Below are 20,975 nucleotides of genomic sequence, written 5' to 3'. Positions count from 1 at the left end.
AAAGTGCAGAAGTAATAGCTTATATATAAATACATAGTCTATATTAAATGACGAAGTAAATGTGTTGTATAACTTCACATGCCTTGTATTTTTGTGAAGTAATTAATGTGGAATTGGTGTAAAGGAAATAAACTAGCGACGGACTAGAAAACCGTCGCTAATTAGCGACGGTGTATATTATAAGTCCGTCGCGACTTAGCGACGGTTTTGCACACACTGTCGCTATTTTAGCGACGGTTTAAAACTAAACCGTCTCTAAATAATTAGCGACGGTATTACATAAACTGTTGCTAATTAGCGACTGTTTAAAACAACCGTCGCTAAATTATTATTTTTTTAAAAAAAAATATTGTATAATTTAATAAAAAAATTTAGTTTTGTAATTATTTGTAAATATTTTTAAATAAATAATATGCTCAATTCATCTAAAATATCACATTTTTAAATTTATAAATAATCTATAAAATTAGTTAACTTTGTGATAAGATAAGCGAAAAAAATTAAAATACATGAACATAAATTAAAAATAGAAAATAAAAAATTTACCGTAAAGCGACACTAAAATTGCGCAGAAGAGAAAAATGGACTGAAAATGTTAATTGGTGTGGAGGAAAGTAGGCAGAGCGGCGGCATTTTATAGACAATTTGCGACAATTTTATCAAAACTCGTCGCCTAATAGCGACCGTGTTAAATAAACCGTCGCTAATTAGCGAAGGTTTAATAAAAACTGTCGTTAATTAGTGACGGTATTGAAACAGTCGCCGATTCAGATTAGCGACGGACTACGTTAACTGTCGCTAATTAGCGACGATTTATGTAATCGTCGCTAATAGCGAAGGTTCTTGAAAACCGTCGCTAATAGACTTTTTTGTTCAATTCTTAAATTAACCTTTTATGAAAATTGTCGCAAATATTTGAGATGACTTGTTAAAAACCGTCGCAAAGATATTTTATTACTTTACAATTTATCTTTAATGACGAAGTAATATATTTTAAAAACTTTACTTTTTTTTGTATTGTAGTAAAGTAATTAATAGAGAACGACTTCACAATTATTGAGTTGTGGTGAAGTTATATCTTTCTTTAACTTCGACACAATTTTAATACGACGAGTTATTTTGTATTTTATTATCTCATCATTTAATTTAGTAGTAGATTTAAAAGACTTCATTATTTTGTATTGTAGTGAAGTAATTAATATGACGAGTTACTTCACACATTTAATGACGAAGTAGTAGATTTAAAAGACTTCAATTTTTTGTATTGTAGTGAAGTAATTAATAGAGAACGACTTTACAATTATTGAGTTGTGGAGAAGTAAATTTTTTCTTTAAATTCGACAAAATTTTAATATGACGAGTTTTTTTGTATTTTATTACTTCACCATTTAATTTAGTAGTAGATTTAAAAGACTTCATATTTTTGTATTGTAGTGAAGTAATTAATATGATGTGTTATTTTGTATTTTATTACTTCATCATTAAATTAAGAGATAATATAAGGGAAATAAATTAAAATTGTGGTTCATTGTTTTACTTCACTAAATACAATTTCAATTTTTTTTAACTTTTTACTTCATCAAAAATACTTTGTCGAAGTAAAATGTTACAAAAAATTAGAAGTGAAGCCCGTGTTTTTTAAATTTTGAAGTAAAAAATAATGTTTTACTTCGTCATTGTTATTACCGAAGTTGATTGTTATATAATACTTCATAATTAATAATCGCCGAAGTAACCAGTGGCGAAGTAAAAACCAAAAATTGTACTAGTGCGGTGGCGTTATTATTGATATACATGTCCATGATGGTTCATTTGACCTTACATAAAGTTCATTTGATCTAACGGTGGTGGTGTTGTGTCAAACACCATATCCAAAAGTCCTAAACTAAGGAGGGAATATCGGGTATAACGAAGGTTCCAACTGATGTTATCCGAAAGAATAGGGTGATACAATTTTGGGACAACGCTATAATGGTACCCAATCTCGTGTTATAGAATAGAAATTATAGTAAACATAAAAGCGGGTTTTAGTGAAATAACAGTTTTATGTTTGATTATATAGACACCGTGAAAATTAACAATATTTTTTTAATATAAAATTAACAATATCTTTTTGAACAATATGAGGTTTTGCATGAATGAGAGGAATACGTTGCTACGTATTAATTAGCAGTAGTATATAATTTCAAGATTCGTCACGATCGAGTTTCAAATGAATGAAGACATAAAGTCATTGATAAATTATTTATTTTTAATTATTATTAAGGCGTAAAATTATAAGCTTTGAAATTATTACTTTGATAAAACGAGTTATTTTTATAAATATCTATAAGAAAATTTAAATTTTAATTATTAAAACTAAATCTTTTATTATAATTCATCATGTGTATGATTTATCATGATATGTACGTATGCGCGCGCGTGCACACGCATCGTCTTTGTGTGTGATCAAGTTGAAGGAAAAATTTTAAAATCTAGTCTTCTTGTGTCATAAGAAATTTTGATGAAAGATTAGCTCAAAGTTTGTGATAAAATCATGTGGTATGAGGCCACCAAATGCCTGATCCCGTAGTTAATTTTCGTATTTAGTAGCTGGGAAGTTGTCTATATATCATGCTGTTAGGATCCAGCCGTGTCTCATGGATGCAAGTACCATGAGTGATCAGCTCCTTCAAGTAGAGGGTTCTGTTAGTGCTGTTTCGCAATCCAAGTCGAAGGAGGCAAGANAAAGACACACACACACATATCAAACTCTAATAGATAAATAATATTTAATTAAATTATTGAATGTTGTGACCCAGAATTATGAATTTCAAGACTGCTTTTAAGAGGTTGACGCGAACCAAGTGGGTGCAAGGGGATTGTTCAATTGAGTTTATACTTTATCCCCTCTCTTGACTCTTATATCATTTATATTTCCTCTTTCAAAAATATTTTCAGGCGGTCTTGGGTTAACTGAAATGATATTTAATTATAGTGTGACATGAAAATTAAGATTTTTCGTTTCAACATTTTGATGTTTATTTCGCAAAAATAGTTTGAAATAGTTCTTCTTCTCCCTCGACTTTTACATCTCACGAACATATGTTTTATAGCGAGGGTGAAGGGGTGAACAATCTATCAAAATCGAACCGATCGATTTATTTTTACCGACGGAACCAATCGATTAAATATGTTCATCCGTCGGATGAAAATGTGCGAAAATTGAAGGTCTGAAATGAAATAACAAAACAAGTCTCACAGTTAAAAAAGTGTTCATAAAACTGGAGACCAAGTCTATTGACAATCCAACCCTCAATTTTCAGCAATCTCTCTGGGTATCTCTCCAGGCCTATTTTGGTCAATTTCGTGTTCGCCTTCTTGCAGGAATGGTCTTAAAAAGGAAATTTGACCAACTGAGAGGGACTTCTCGGTAAATTTCCATTGATAGCCATAATGATATCTGCAAGACTGCAACAGCTCTCACAAATCCACCAACAAAGCTTTGATCAGAGATAATTAAAAAAATATAAAAGGATTTTCTTAGCGATATTTTTTTTAAAAAAAATGAAGCCCAAGTAAAAAAAAAAAAGAATATTTGCTGTTTTGGGATGGGTTTTAGGTAATCTCTTCGCGTCTTTATTGTTCGTTTCCAGCTTTTTAATCCATCTAATAATACAAATTTGTTGTATTTTTAATGGAATGTTTATGTGTGCATGTGTATGATGTTGATGTTTAGTATAATAGTTATCTTTGTTTTTCTGTTGTGGTTTCAAGATTTCTTGGTTTTTTTTTTCCGATTGAACTTTAAAGTGTCTGGCTTAGATTCTATGTGCTACTTTGTCTGAGGTATTTCAGCTGTTGAGAATATCGAAACTTTCGTATTTTTCTTATATTTTGTGGGCTTGATGTGATTAACAAATTTCAGAAGCTTAAGCGGTGGAGATCCAAGGAAAGGTGTGTCTTTTAGTCGGATTATTTTATTCTGAGCAACTGGATTGGAAAACATGTCTCAAACCAACTGGGAAGCTGATAAAATGTAAGTTTTTTTTGTTGGTGCTGTTTTTAAGCGTGTGAATTTTTTTACTGTCAGAATTTCGGTATTATATATTTTTCAGAGTTTCTATTAAATTTTCGATCCTTTTTTTGTTGAAGGGATTAAATTTTCGTTCCTGGGTAAGTGATTCCCTAAAAAAATTGTTCGGTTTCTGTATGAAGTTTTGGTTCTTGAATCTTGTACGTCTCTGTGCTTGCTATTTCTTTGACCCATTCAACTAGGACGGTCTGTTGTTATCTTTCCCCCGAGGTTTCAGTCTGTGCGAAGAACATGAGGTTTTTTGTTTGTATTCTAGGGTTATAATAAAAGCTTCGAAGCCATTTTTCTCTTTGTTGTTTATTTTTTTATTTTTATGATAGACAGACATGAGCGGCCTCTAAGTTCGGTGAAATTCTTTGGGTCCTCGGCCCTGTGTGTCTTAATTGATACTGGGGTTCTCTTTTGGTTCATTCTCCCTTTTCCTTGAACATTCTTCTTGTGCTATATAATTAAGTTTCCTCGACCCGTGGTACTCTATTATTATGTACTGATGCATTTTGATTTTTTTACTTCTAGGCTGGATGTCTATATACATGAACATCTGGTGAAAAGAGATTTAAAAGCCACTGCTCATGCATTTCAAGCCGAAGGAAAAGTATCGTCTGACCCTGTCGGTAAGTCTTCAAAACCAAGTTGTGGATAATAGGGTTCTTATTTAAGGAGTTTTCCTCTGTCAATGTTTATTAAATTTTTGTGCTCACTTCAGCTATTGATGCTCCTGGTGGTTTTCTCTTTGAATGGTGGTCTGTGTTCTGGGACATATTTATTGCCAGGACAAACGAGAAAAACTCCGATGTTGCTGCTTCTTACATTGAGGTTGGCTGCAACTCTAAAAATTTAGTCCAATCAATCACCATGCATTTACTTCAATCTTGTATTTAATGCCACAAATATAATTTTATCCAATCAACATGAATTTGCTTAGATAATGTTGTATTTTGATTGAAAAACTTCCTAGCAAATTGTTTTATTAAGAGTTGAGGTTGCTAAGCTTACATGTTTAATTGAATTCCGAGTGAAATGAATGTTCATTAACTTCCATACTGGGGATATCCTGGAAGTTCCAAGTAAGACCACAATAGCGTATTCTTCCGTTTCTTCTTTTCCTACCTATGTAAATTTGTTTGACATGTATGGTGTTGACATTTGATTTATAAACATTAGTTTCTGTTGCCTTATGTGTTACTAGTATGAATATTTTTTCGTTCTTTCTTCGATGCTGAACACAATGTCATTTGGTATATTGACACCTAACAGAAGGTGCCGATGTTTTTCTACAGAAACAGTTCCCTATTTGCTTACCTCAAGTATTTTCAGAATTTTACGCTCTCATCACTTGAATATGCAGTAGTTACGAGGAATCACCGATAAGAGACATGGTGTTATTCGTTTAACAATTTCACCCTGTGCAACATATTTTTTGCTCATCTCCTTGAACCTGTTATTTGTTCAAGAAACAAAGCGTTTAGGTGTAGGAATGATATAATTATTGAGAAATTTCAGATTCTACCATTCATTGGAAAATCAAGACTTTCCAGTCTGGTTTCTAGCACCATTGTAGTGCTGAAATCTTTTTTTTGTTCCACTTATCTTGAAAAAGTCTCAGTTGATGAAGGCAAGGGAACAGCAGCAACAATCACAACAGCCGCAACACCCACAGCAGCAGCAGTTGCAGATGCAGATGCAGATGCAGATGCAGCAGCTTTTACTGCAGCGGTAGGCTCAGCAGCAGCAGCAGCAACAACAACAACATCAACAGCAGCAACAGCAACAGCAACATCAACATCGACATCAACAACAGGGACCTCAGCAGCAACGGCGTGAGGATGCCCCCTCCTAAATGGAACTGCTAATGGCATCTCTGGAAATGATCCTCTTGTGAGGCAGAATCCTGGTACTGCAAATGCATTGGCAACCAAGATGTATGAGGAGAAATTAAAAGCTCCCTCTCCCTGTTCAGAGAGATTCATTGGATGATGTGGCTATGAAGGTACAAGTTACATATAGGGGCATGCTGGAAATAAAAGTTTAGTTCCAATTGCTAACTGTGCAATGCTTAATTTCAGCAAAGATTTGGCAATAATGTAGGACAGATTTTGGATCAAAATCATACTTCAATATTTAAATCAGCTGCAGCAGCTGGCCAACCTTCTGGGTACGCTCAGTATGATCGATAATAAGATTGTCTTCTTTTTTCTCTGGTGTGAAAGTGGATAAGGGGGTTTAAGAGGGTGTAAATTCTTAATTTTCATGAGAACGAACTTGTTAAGCTTACTAAATGGCCCTCTTAGCTTGGTATGATTTTGAAGCCCAAATGTGAGCTGTATCCCCTTAGGCGAATTTTTGTCATGTTTGCTTTTGTCAACAATCAAAATCCATTTTCTCAGGCAAGTGCTGCACGGTACAGCTGGTGGATTATCCCCCCAAGTTCAAGCACGAGGTCAGCAATTTCCAGGGTCTACACCAGTCAGTATCATCCTCTATTGTTCTCTTCTAAAACTTTTCTAGTCATGTTTGTACTTGCATGGATGTTAGTCATAGATATCTATAAACAGGACATCAAGAGTGAAATGAATCCCATCTTGAACCCCAGAGCTGTTGGCCCTGAAGGATCGTTGATCGGAATCCCAGGTACACTTTTTGCAGATTGGTTGGCTACGAGTAGTTTATGTTTTTACTCTAAACACGTCTGTGACGTTTCTTCTTCTTGTTATGAGTAATATTAAGTCGTTACTGAGAGTATTATCTCATATCAAGATGAGAGTGTGAACGCCAACAACTCTGGCAGAGATGGAACATATTAGTGCCATTTGTTTGATAAATTTATTTATTTGTGTTGTATATGCTGCAATTATATGATTCTTATTGCTGTAGGGTCAAATCAAGGTGGAAACAATTTGACGCTAAAAGGATGGCCTCTTACAGTGAGTTTATTATTTCTTTACCTCGTTGTTTTGTGAACATAATCGACTAGGCCACTTTTTATGCGAACTTAGCAGTTGTGACACCGTAGGACATGATCTTGATAGCCATGGTAGATTTTCCTACGTGATAATTTTTATGTGGTTAGATGGGTTCTTAACCTTAAAGATACCCGTTGAGGTTATTATATTTCGGTGGTTTGGTTCTTAGTCAAAAGACCGTGACATTCTATATTAATTAACCCAAATTAATAGTTCGTCTAGTTTTTAAGTTCAAGGTCAATTTTGGCATATGGTTTTAGGCTTTTAATTTGTCAAGCTGCATTTGTACCTTGGTTTTGTTGCCAGAACAACCTATTCCTTAATCATTTGTTATTTTATGTTAGAATTTTGAATGAGATTAGCTAGGCTTTGCAAATTAATGTTGTGATCAACTTGTTTCCTCGATTATCATCTCATCTTTCATTTAATATTGTGTGCCTACATTGATAGGGTTTTGATCAGCTCCGTTCTGGACTTATCCAGCAGCCAAAGTCATTTATGCAGGGTTCTCAGCCTTTTCATCAATTGCAGATGCTGACACCCCTGCACCAACAGCAGCTTATGCTTGCACAGCAGAATATAACTTCCCCGTCTGCCAGTGACATAGAGAGCAGAATGCTGAAAATGCTTCTAAATAACCGAAGTTTGTCCATGGGGAAAGATGACCATGCTAATTCAGTTGGCGATATAGTTCCTAACATTGGAGCCTCATCGCAAGCTTTGCCTCGTTCAGATCCAGAGATGTTAATGAAGGTTGCTTTTCCTCGATTGATAATTGGTTTTACATTTATGGTTGGTTGTTTATGTTTTTTGAGAGAGAGAGCAATGAAATTTATTTCATGATTCTTGGATTCTATATGGCACTGTGTTTGTATGTTGTGTAGTTGAGAATGGCAGCAGCAGCAGCAGCAACAACTACAGAACAGTAATCAACTGCAGCAGCAGCAACAACTACAGAACAGTAATCAACTGCTGCAGCAGCAACAACAACAACAACAGAACAGTAATCAACTGCTGCAGCAGCAGTTTCAACAGCATGCTCTCTCAGGTCAGCAGTCTCAGAGTTCAAATCACAATCTCCAGCCAGAGAAAATAATGGGTACCACCAGTGTCACATGTGATGGCGGCATGTCAAATTCTTTTCGTGGAAATGATCAGGTTCATCAATTTTCACTTATTTGAAAATATGCTCTTTCTGTATACCTGGAGTAATATGGAATATTTATTCCCTTCTCCATGATGCAATTTCAAAAGCCATGATATGTAGATGATGGTCTGGTTTGACTGTTGGAAAGTTATACATCGTGAAAGCATATCAATTGATGCACCTTGTAGATTTGTAAATATTCTTTATTAGAAATTAAAATTGCAACATACAGAATCAGTCTTTAGCCATTTTCGATCAACTGGTCAATAATGACAATGTTTGAAAACTGCTGGCCTTACACTGACCAGCTTATTAGTGTTCAGTCTAGCTTGTGCGTTGTTGGGCTCGATTATTTTATCCTGTTAGTTGAGTTAAAATGTCACTAGCTCATTGATAATTTTTTGTACGATAATTAGTTTGTATGTTTTCATGAATACAGAAAATACATCACAGTTTAGATTATATCCGGTTTAATTTGATCTGATAATATATTGCTAAAAGCTCTTAAGGAACCCTCAACAGTGCTTGTGTTGCTCTTGATGAGTGTTTCCAGGGTATGCATCTGAAGTTTCAAAATGGTGTAGTTTCCTAACATGGCATTTCATGCATTCAAGGTTTCAAAAAACCATGGTGGAAGGAAGAGAAAGCAGCCTGTGTCATCTTCCGGCCCTGCCAACAGCTCAGGAACTGCCAACACAGCTGGTCCACCTCCAAGTTCAGCTCCCTCAACACCCTCAACTCACACACCTGGAGATGTGATGTCAATTTCTGCTTTGCCACATAGTGGCAGTTCTTCGAAGCCCCTGATGATGTTTGGAGCAGACACTACTGGTAGTCTTACATCACCATCAAATCAATTGGTAAGAGTATCTCATGTCTCATCTTTGGCGAATAAAGTTTGAGTTCAATTTCTGCAACTTCTTCTTGGAATCTATCTTTGGCAGTGGGATGATAAAGATCTTGTTCAAGCTGATACGGATCGTTTTGTGGATGATGTTGAAGACAATGTTGAGTCTTTTTTGTCTCATGATGATGCCGACCCTAGAGATGCAGCTGGCCATTGTATTGTGTTTCAACTCTATTTTGTTACAATTTTATAAATTTTCAAAGTTCCTCTAATCAACAATGATGTTCTCGTGTCATTGACTTGCTTCTTTTTTGTTTTATGTCTGTGTGGGGGGGTGGTGGGGGGTTGTAATCGGCCAAATAAGCGGATGAGTTTGCACAATGATGTTTGTTTCCAGACCTTAGATTATTGGTATCAATCAAGAAACTATGACTTGGAAATTTTATTTTAACAAGCAAAAAATTTTGGAGATTTTTCAAAACCTGACAACATTGAGTGTACATTAGTTACAATATGAGTGCATTTTTTCAGTAATATGCTGTAAAAAAATGAATCTTTGAGTTGATTTGTGTTGTCTGTCATGTGACTACTACTAATTATGATTTGGTTTTATGAAACCAGAAGCATGAACTCTTTCAAGCTTTTTCTGATGAGCTTGAAAGAAATTTGAATGCGAATTCTTATTTGTAAAAGACCTGTATGTTCTGATTGGACGTTTGCACTCTCCAGGGTTTACATTTACGGAAGGGAGTTCAGTTCGTGCTAGTTCTAGTAAAGTTGTATGTTGCCACTTCTCATCTGATGGGAAGTTACTTGCTAGTGGTGGTCATGACAAGAAGGTGAGAGTTGCAGTTGATAACTATAATTTACACTAGTAGAACAAGTATTTAACAAACTATAGTATGTACTCTTTAAAGCTTAATGTCCCAGAAGAAATCATATGAAATTATGTTTGAAATGATGCAGGCTGTGTTGTGGTATACAGATACATTGAAGCCAAAAAGTACTCTCGAAGAACACTCGTCACTTATTACTGATATTCGCTTTAGTCCTAGCATGGCCCGCCTTGCCACATCTTCTTTTGACAAAACTGACAGAGTTTGGGATGCGGATAATGTTAGTTGATGATGCTTACATACATTTGCATGGACTTATGCTCACTTTAGGAATTTCATTTTCCTTTCATTCAATAGCCATGATCCTTTCTGTAGGTTTTCTTCTTTACAAGGATACTTTTGTGTATCCCTTTGGTGTTCCAGTTGTATTTCACAGCATTTGTATTTCTTGTGTTCTCGGCAAAGAATTTTTCCTGCAGACATTTATATTTTCGTGCAATTTCTTTGTCTCTTGCACATTATTTTCTTTTCTCCCAATTTTTTTTCCAGCTTCCGACCCTTCTGAAAATATTGGTGGAGCCTAAAGTTTCATGCATAGGGAATAGAGCTAAAACTTGAAAATTTTACAGGGAATCATATTTTTGTATGTATGGAAACATATGTAACACAAAAATATGTGAGTTTATAGGACAATTTAAGAGTGGAGGGCTCTTTCAGGCTCAATACTGTCTGCATATTCTTTTATTTGTAGATTTTGGTGTCAATTATCTTTATTAATGGCCATTACTGCAGCCTAGCTATTCACTTCGAACATTTACTGGACATTCGGCGGGTGTGACGTCATTAGACTTTCATCCAAACAAAGAAGATCTCATCTGTTCTTGTGATGGAGATGGTGAGATAAGATACTGGAGTATCAATAATGGTAGCTGTCCCAGAGTTTTCAAGGTGGAAGATCGAAATAATCTAAAATCTATTATTATATATAAATATGTGACTTTATATGTGAATTTTCACTTATATCCTTATTAATTACTTGTTTTTAATGTTGTCTATCTTATTAATTGCTTGTTTTTAATGTTTTCTACCCACATTACAATATTTTATTTTTTTTATCAAATGATTTAGAAATATGTGATTTTATATGTGAATTTTCATTTATATCTTTATTAATTACTTGTTTTTAATGTTATCTATCTTATTAATTGGTTACTTTTAATGTCTATACACATTATAATATGTTATTTTTAATCCAATGATTTAGATTTTATTTATTTATCTTTTCTTATGTCAATATAATTAATTAAAATTTAAAAATAGTTCATTGTTGAATTATGAATTTTCTTTGGTGTTTTATTGATTTTTTTTCATGTCTTCATTGTTTTTTTTAGTTACTTTGGCTATAACTTATTAGTTTTAATATTTTTTGCAAAAGTTTATATTTAAAAACTTCTCTAATAAAATATGGTTAAAAACTTTATTGTGGTATACCATTTTTATAAAAAAAAGTTTCTAATTTTTAAATCTCTTTACTTATGACTGTTGGCTAGAATTTATATTTTAAATAAAAAAAATTTTGAATCAACATTTTTTGTGTTTTATATTTATAAATTATTTGAAAAAAACACGGTAAAAGATTGTTGTGATTAGATTCGTCAATTTGGGTTGGGTCCATTGATTTGGCCCACATCACCAAATAATATAAGTGTGTTGGGTTGAAATTTTGTCAATCCATTTAAAGGTGAGCCTAAATGAGCTTGCACGAGTTTCTATTAAATATCTATATATATAATATTGTCGATTTTCAATCATGAATTCCTCCTGTAAAAGGGAGAATATCGTCTTTATTTTAAAATTGTGATGTTAGTATCTTGTCCATAAATTATGGGTTGTTGAGATATTTTAGTAGCCACTGAAAATCGAGTGTCAAAGTTGACATTTGAAATGTATTTTTTTGATTCCTAACAATATGTTCGTTAACATATTATTTTTACTTTATTTTTATCAGTATCGTGAATGATAAACATGTTTATTGCAATAAATAAATATTATCATATCTTTAAATTAATATCCACTTTCATGTTTAACATGTTTTGATTCTTAACAAAATGTGGAACAATAGATTCAATCAAACGAATAAACAAAATATGGGGCGAGACCAAAATTATGTAGTAACAAGAATTAAAATAAAAACTAATAAATTTTAGTGAATTTATCAACGTTAAGATGCATAACAAATCTTATATCATAATAAATAAAATTTCAACCTTGTAAATGAAATAAATCATATATATATGAAATATACAAAATTTCATTAAAAATACAATCCATTAATTTATTGTATTGTGTTTTATTTTCCAAGAATTGATCTTGTCAAACTCAGTTATTGTGAATTTAGCATCTATTAAATCAACAAACTAAAGAGCGTGTCAATCAAATTATTAAATAACCACATATTTTTGAATTTTCTGATTATTTTTTTCTTGATAATTTGTTTCATTTAGTATTTTAAATCATAAGACACTATTACTATAACTAAAAGCACGAATTTTTTTTTAAAAAAAAATGTTCACAAGGACTCAATCACTAACTTATACGAAAAAAAAATTATGAAAATACTATATTTGAAAAATTCTAATTAATCCAGCACATATGCTGAAAATTTTATAATTAATATAGAAAAATTCATTTACAATAATCATATTTAATTTTTTTGAATTAACACCATTTGTTTCATAAGATATTCATCACAATTGTTTAATAAAATGTTAGTCTTTAAATCTGAGTTATGATGTATATTTTTTTCCTAAAAGTTCTTAAATAATGATTTAATATATTTATTTGACACTTCAATATTAATATTTTAAAATATATTAATTTTATATGTATATTGTATGCGTGCAACACTTCTAATCCTAACGATAAAAATTCAATAAAAATATAAAAATGAATTAGGTATGACATAAAAAATTATCCAATTAAACAAAAGGCAGATGGCAAAAACTAAATAATTTTCTATTACCTATAAATTACTAATATCAACTTCTAAAAATTGAAGTTGGTGAGAGTGGAGGCCATTATTTACTAAAAAAAAAATCAAAAGTTAATGTTTAAATGAGTCACACAGGTTGACTACCACAATGCAAATTTAGTGAAATAAAAATGAATGACAAAGTGAGTTAATAAAAATATTATAATTGGCTAAGCTCAATGAAACTAATATATATATAAGTATCTCACTTGATATAAGTAGTTAATTCATCTTATGTTTTGTCACTTCACAAAATGAAAGTTTATGCATTGTGTTCTACATTTTCTTAATTTTTCTCTTGATTTCAAATTTAATTCTATCATCTAATGATCTTTAGATATATCTTAGAATTTTTTCTAAGTACCTAATCTTAAATGTGATCATTAACCAAAAAATTATTATATTTTGTATACAACAATAAATAGATTAATACATCTGAAGATGGAAAAAGTAATGTATTGACAGCAATAAAAAAATGTTAGAACTAACACTTGATTATCTAATTTCAATATTAAATTTAACATCTTACATTTGAAAATATGTTTATTGAGATAAAGACTATGATGATAAACTAAAAATAACAATTTATTTATCATTGTAACATAATAATAATGTGATCGTTGTTCAGAATCAAAAACTGGTGTATCCATTAAAATTAAATAGTAGAATTTAATGATGAGTAGAAATATATTAATTCAACTTTCAATTTGAGTTTCCGGATTTTGTCAACATGATATGTATTTTTTTATGATTTTTCTTTTATTTTAAAATATAAATTATCAGATACATGAAAATTATTTTTTCTCTGCTACTTATGTGGAATATCAAGTATATACACTACTCAAATGTCTTATAAATTCATATGATAAATTAAAAATTTATTTGCATAAACTTATTTGTTTGGTACAATAATTGAACATGTTGGGAAGAGCAATTGAAATGTTGCGCTTGAGCTGCTGTATGGTTTAAAATTTTGACTTGCATCGTTATCATCAGCTATCGTCGTTTTTGGTAAAGTAGCAAACAATCAGTCTTACATTATTCGATTGTCAAACTAGAAGAAACAAGNCTGTAATTTGCAACTAAATGGTCAAAAATAATTTCACATATTATTTTTATATCATATTTAAAATAATTATGAATCCAAATTTTCAGTATTTTAAGTTGTTCTTTGTTATGAAAATAATTGTGAATAAATTAAATTTGAAAATTCTTATATTTATGTATAATATCACATCTTAATATATAAGCCTAAGTGCAGATAATAGAAAAATACAAAATGAATTATTGNCCTTGAGTGAGAAATAAGATATTTAAATAAAGTCATAATCGCCACAATAAAGTAGTGCACCTACATGCATTTATCACTGTAATTTGCAACTAAATGGTCAAAAATAATTTCACATATTATTTTTATATCATATTTAAAATAATTATGAATCCAAATTTTCAGTATTTTAAGTTGTTCTTTGTTATGAAAATAATTGTGAATAAATTAAATTTGAAAATTCTTATATTTATGTATAATATCACATCTTAATATATAAGCCTAAGTGCAGATAATAGAAAAATACAAAATGAATTATTCATCTTTAATATACACAAATTATATAATGAAGATATATGCTGATTAAGACAATGAAGTAGAGTATATGTTCACATATAACAAAATAAATAGACAAAAAGAACAATAAATAAAAATATTTTTGTAGACATGGATATATTTTTGTTGTTTTTTATAACTTTTTATAGTGAGATTTAAATAATAAAAGAGAAAAAATAAAAGAGAAAAAATAATATCTCTTTTGGGTTATACAAAAAATAAAAATGGAAGAAGAAGGGTTGTTTTTCATACAAAGAATTCAGTCTCCAAATTAAATAAATTATACTATAAAGTTATATTTACTTTTCAATTTTATAAATGCAATTAATTTTTCTCAAAATAAATATGCACAAATTATCCCGTGAAGATATTTAAACAATTAATAAAATTAAAGATATTATTTTCTAAAGAAAATATCAATATGACAGTAGTAATTTAATTATGTTCATTAAACTTATGTGTTAAAATGAAATATTAAAATATATGTCATAGGAGACAGTAAAAAGATGATTTATTGTCAAAAATATTATTATTATAAATTTCAAATAAATAACAACATTCAATAAATTTTTTTATTAGTACGTCAGTAATTTTTATGCGATGATAGATTGTTATAATAATATGTAATTTATATTTGTCAACTATAAGTATCTAATAAATTAAAGGTGACTAGGAAATTAGAAACATACAATAACACTTATTGTCAGTTTACATGAAAGAAAATAATAATCAACAACATTGTAAATAAAAAATTGCAGATAATTGATTGCCCAAAAAATTGTAATAACTGAATATTATAATAAAATATATGTATTTGTTGAGAAAATATGACAATTAATAAAAGAAAACAAATATGATAACAAAGATATGAGAAAAATTTGAGTAGTCCAAATTTTTTTAAAAAATTAAACAGATATGTTTTTCCAAATTAGTTATATGTGTAATTAACACGAGTTCTCAAAATTTACAATAATATTATCATTAATTTTTTTTTGAGTTAATCAATTTTATTTATAATTCTAATTACTCCAACATATGTTTTCTACGTGCAATGTCCGTGCATTATTTCTAGTACATATAAACATACCACTTTCATTTGTGAATTTCCTTATTTGTCCTTGTTCATTTATTTAATTTAATTTAAGTTAGCAAACAAATTAATAGGTTATCTTAAAGGTTTTTTTTGCAATTCATTGTCCATAATTTGGACATTAATACACATTCCTCTTTCTTTCCAAACTTTTATGCCAAAAAAATTATTTAATTAAATTTTCTTGTTAATTTAAATTAGCAAATTAAATTTATATGTTTTTTAGGAGTTTTTTTGTAATTCATTGTCCATCTTAAATGGATTTGGAAATTAATACACATTACTATTTCTTTTTTAAATTTTAGGCAGAAAAATTATTTATTTACATTTCTTAGTAAAATCTAACATCTAATATACATATAAATATATCACTTCTAATTATAAATGTTTTAATATACCCTTATTCATTTAATTTAGCAAATTAAATCAATAAATTTTTAATGGATTCTTTTATAATATATTGTCTATCTAAAATGCCTTTGGATATTAATGCATGTTGAATTTATCAATTTACCCATGATTTTTTTTGTTGCTGCTAAAATTTGTTACTAAAATTAGTGTATTTCTTCATAATTGCTAATGAATATTTCATATTTATATCTTATATTTTCTTTTATTTTACATATAAGTAAGTCACTTTTATAACAAATTGATTTTAAAATAATAATTTTAATGGATTCTTTTATAATTTATTGTCTATCTTAAATGTCTTTGGATATTAATGCACATTGAATTTATCAATTTACCCAATATTTTTCTTTGTTGCTACTAAAATTTGTTACTAAAATTAGTGTATTTCTTCATGGTTGCTAATGAATATTTAATATTTATATCTTATCTTTTCTTTTATTTTACATATAAATAAGTCCTTTTTATAACAAATTGATTTTAAAATATGAACTAAGAAGCATCGTATATTTTGTAGATATTGAAATATGTTAAAGATTATTTGTAAGAATATTTTTTTAACGTAAAATTATTCTGTGATTGCAATTTTGCAATACTTTTCTCAAATTACTTTTTTAATGAATTATTTTTTAACTGTGATTTTACTACTTGTACATCTCATTGCTGGGTAGAAAACCTTGTACCATATATGGGTGTAACTCGCTTTAATTTTTAAAATTTAACTAATAAAATTTGTGAGTTCTTCAACTATATTTTTCAATTTTTTCATAATATTATAAACACGTTATATTATTTTTTATAAATTTTATATATTTAATTTAAGTTATTTTTACTAATTAATGTCTATAAATTTGTGATACTCTTGATATTTTTATATAGCTGATAAGAAAAAAACTTCTAATAAAATGTTTAATATTTCATATATAACTATAAAATAATTTTTCTACGAACTTAAGAATTTTTTTATGTATTTAAATTAAAATTTTTAATTAATATCAATGAATTTATAAAGCTCTTGATATTTTTATGTAGATGATAAGAAATGCTAAATTTTTGACAAATTCCAATAAATTGATTTAAGTAATAATTAAATAAATAGTTACTCAACAATTTAGTGATTTCACTTATGATTCATTATGTATTATGATAATATTTTAGATAAAAAAAATATTTTTAAAATTAAAGTTTCTATTATTATTTATTTTGTTATCAATTTTCAATTGCGTTCTAAACATAATACAAAATATGATTATATTAACATTATTCTATTACGAAATCATCATATATAATATATTATTTGTTATACTGTTTGTTCTTTTCAACCTATTAATTAATTTCTAATTGTATATGATGAAATTACATACATAAAAAATAATTTTTTCTCTTTTCTACATATTAATTAATTTAGCATTATATATGATGAATTTATATATATATAAGCTATTTTTCACATTTCAAAATAACAAAATTGTTATTTAATATTACTCACTTAATAAATTAACTAAGTTATGTTTACCAATTCATTGTGCATTATTATTATGATTGCAATTTAATGAAGCATAGGTGAGGACATATAGTGGTCACCCTAACAATTAATATTTGTGTTTAAATTATTATTAGTAATTAAAACTACTTTGTGTTCGATGAAATTATTTGATTAGTGAGAATAAATTTGATTTAGAAAAATGATTTCTAGAATGTAAAATAACAACTATATCATATTTGTTAGGTGCAATAATTGTTTATGTAAGGTATAACAATCGAAAAGTGACGTTTGAATTGTTTTACGATTTTAAAAGATTTTAGTTAATGTTGCATCGTTACCCTGGTTATAACCTTTGGTAAAGTGGCAAATACATGATCCTACAATTGGTATATATAAGAGTCAAAGTCATGAGATCAATTCTCATATATTGCAATTAGTGTAATTATTGATATTGTTGGAGTGCAATAATTGTATTTGTTGGATACATCGATCGAATCATGATGATTGAGCTACTATACAGTTTAAAATATTTGAGTTGATGTGTAATATCTATTCTAAAAAAAGAAAAAGTTAAACAAAATTCGCAAGGAGTTAAAAGTTAGCAAAAACACAATTGATATTTAACTTAATAACAAATTTTAAGGGTTTTATTTTAACATCATTATGATAATTTAGTTAATTAAGAGAATTTTATTTGACAGTCACTATATGCACTCCATTTAAATACATTGTGATTTTGATTTTAGAAAAATTTACTATTCTCTTAATTTTATTTTTATTGTTTTCCATTGTGAATGATATTTGGATGAAAATTATCTTTGTTAATTTGAGAGAACTGTCATTATGTTATAATCATGGGAATTGAAAAATGTTATATAAATAAGTGAATATATTTGATTTATCATTATGATGTATTTTTATTTATTGTGTTTTGATATATTTAGATCAATAAATACTCATAAACAAGATGTTATTTAAACGATTTTAAAAATTATTTAAATCTTCTTAGTATATATTTCATTATTAATCACCCACGTGCGATGCACGTGATCATTCCTAGTTAATTAAGTTAATCAGTTACTTCCATATTCAAGTCTTTTCATTGTCGAATTTCACTTTTTCGTTCTTTAGCTCTTTCGGGCTGTGTATGCATGTTATTCATATATTTCTGTTTGGTGTTGTCGACGTAAATTTACGTTTAAAATCTCTTGTTGGTTTAGGGTGGCACGGCCCGAGTGAGATTTCAACCCCGTCTGGGAAGATATCTTGCAGCTGCTGCTGAGAATGTTGTGTCAATATTGGATGCAGAGACTCATTGAAGGTCTTATTCTCTCATCTCCTTGAAGTTTGGAGGGTTCTTTTTTCGTTCCTTGTCATGCTATATATCATACATAATGAATTGTGAGTTGCTATTTTAACCGGTTTTACCTTATTGTATTGTCATTATTATCGCCACAGGGTCACACAAAACCCATTCTTTCTGTATGCTGGGATCCATCTGGAGAACTCTTGGCATCGGTGAGCGAGGATTCGGTCAGAGTTTGGACGATGAGGTCTGGAAGTGAAGGGGATTGTTTGCACGACCTTAGTTGTAATGGAAACAAATTCTATTCATGTGTGTTAATTCCATCCTACCTATTCATCATTGCTTGTTATTGGTTGTTACCAGGTAAGTTTATTTCTTAATTTTACCTTTTGAATAATTGTGTAGATTGTTATCAATATTATGGTTGTAATGAATCGAATCAATACTAACATTACTATTTGAACTCGAGCTCAAAAAATTTTATATGGTCCAGAGACTAAAAAATTGAACTATACGAGGTCAAGTTTGTCTCAATTTAGAGATTTAATTAGAGCTCAGTTAATTTAGTATTGAGCTCTATTAGAGAGTAGAAATATGGCTAGAGCTTATTGTTTGTTTATATATATATATATATTAAAACTGGTGAACCATGGAACAAAATAATTTTGATTAGAAATAATATTCGGACATTTTCGGACATGTTTTGAGCTTGACAATTCAGAATTCGGATGTATATAATATTCGATTCGGCTCGAGAAATTCCCAAAATTCCCAAGTAGCTGGTGGTTCTGGGCTAGCTCGATTCAAGATTCACTTTTCCCTGCACATGATAAAGTCTAAATTTAGTTAATAGTATTGTATTTATCGCAGACACTCGAGCTTTGGAACACGTCGGAGAACAAAACCATGACCCTTCCAGCACACGAAGGATTGATTGCTTCACTGGCTGTGTCGTCAGTAGCCGGGTTAGTTGCTTCTGCAAGTCACGACAAGACCGTTAAGTTGTGGAAATAACATTCACGGTTTGGTGTGTAGCCGTGTACTTTTGGCGTGCCTCGTTTTCCTGTCGAAGTTCCATGGAATCCTAGAAGACTTAGGAACCCCAACTGTTACTGTACTTTTTTTAGTTTGGTGTCGTTCTTTGGTATATTATAACAGTTCAGAAATTAGCAAGAATTGGCTGTCAAGTTGTGCTATCTGAGTTCCAAAGTTTTTTTTGTTACTTTTCTAACTTAGAAACTGATGTGTTTTTTTTTAAAAAAAAAAAAGAAACTGGAGTATGTATTTTTGTGTGTGTGTGTGTGTGTGTGTATCGTTATTATGTATTTAGCATCTGATTGTTGCCTTTATTATCTTAAAAATCTTTGAGGTTTTATGACTGCATGTGGAGGAAATCTTTTTTGGAGCTAATGTTCTTGGAGGTTTGTTTAAGAGTACTTGTGTGGCTAAAATTGGTGTCAGGGATTTAATATCTGGATGAGATTGTGCAAGCCAGTCGACTTATGTTGATACAAAAATCAAGGTTCTCTTAACAGAGTTTATGATGTATGATCTAAAATATTTGATTCCCTTGTTTTGAAATGATTGGTTTTAAACACATGAGCGTTGCTGACTGGTTTAAGAAGAGTTTATGTGGGCATCTCTTCGATGCTCAACAGTCACAGAATGCGAAGGATAAAAAATAGAGTGTAATTCATTGAATGTCTATTTCAAATGTCAGAATCATTCAACATTGAAAAGAAGCAACCATTTCATTTTGCTCACACACAGATAGGAATACAAGGGGACTCAGTTACTTGTTTGCATATCATCAAAGGCTGCTTGGCCATTATGCACGACGAGCGAACCAAGTTATGTGTATCATCATCGTCCCTTGAGGATTCTTGATCATGAAGAACAAAAACCCAGATGAAATTTGTGCTCAAAAAAAAAAAAACCCAAGAAATTCAGGAAAGAACAGATAAACGCACGCAAAACATTTAGAGAAGCATATGTCGCCTTTCCTAATTGACGACTTATTTATAGACAGAGTGGCTGCCATTCTTAAAGTTGGTGAGCCATCGTTGTACCTTCCATATTTAAAATTTGAATAAAAGGTCCTCCCTTGCTCATCACGGCTTTAAATGTGGACCAAAAGTTTTGAGCAAGTGGGCGATGATATTATGGTCCTACCTCCTACCTTC

General features: G+C 30.0%; 1 pseudogene; it reads left to right on the top strand.

Annotated features, from left to right (window-relative positions):
* Nucleotides 1-3,616: 3,616 nt before the first annotated feature.
* LOC140979909 (transcriptional corepressor LEUNIG-like) lies at nucleotides 3,617-20,737 on the top strand (annotated as a pseudogene).
* The last annotated feature ends 238 nt before the right edge of the window (nucleotides 20,738-20,975 follow it).

This window comes from Primulina huaijiensis, chromosome 6 (genome assembly GCF_012295235.1).
Source record: "Primulina huaijiensis isolate GDHJ02 chromosome 6, ASM1229523v2, whole genome shotgun sequence".
NCBI classification, from domain to species: domain Eukaryota; kingdom Viridiplantae; phylum Streptophyta; class Magnoliopsida; order Lamiales; family Gesneriaceae; genus Primulina; species Primulina huaijiensis.
The sequence above is the reverse complement of the archived record's forward strand: the minus strand, read 5'-3'. Positions and strand labels throughout refer to the sequence as shown.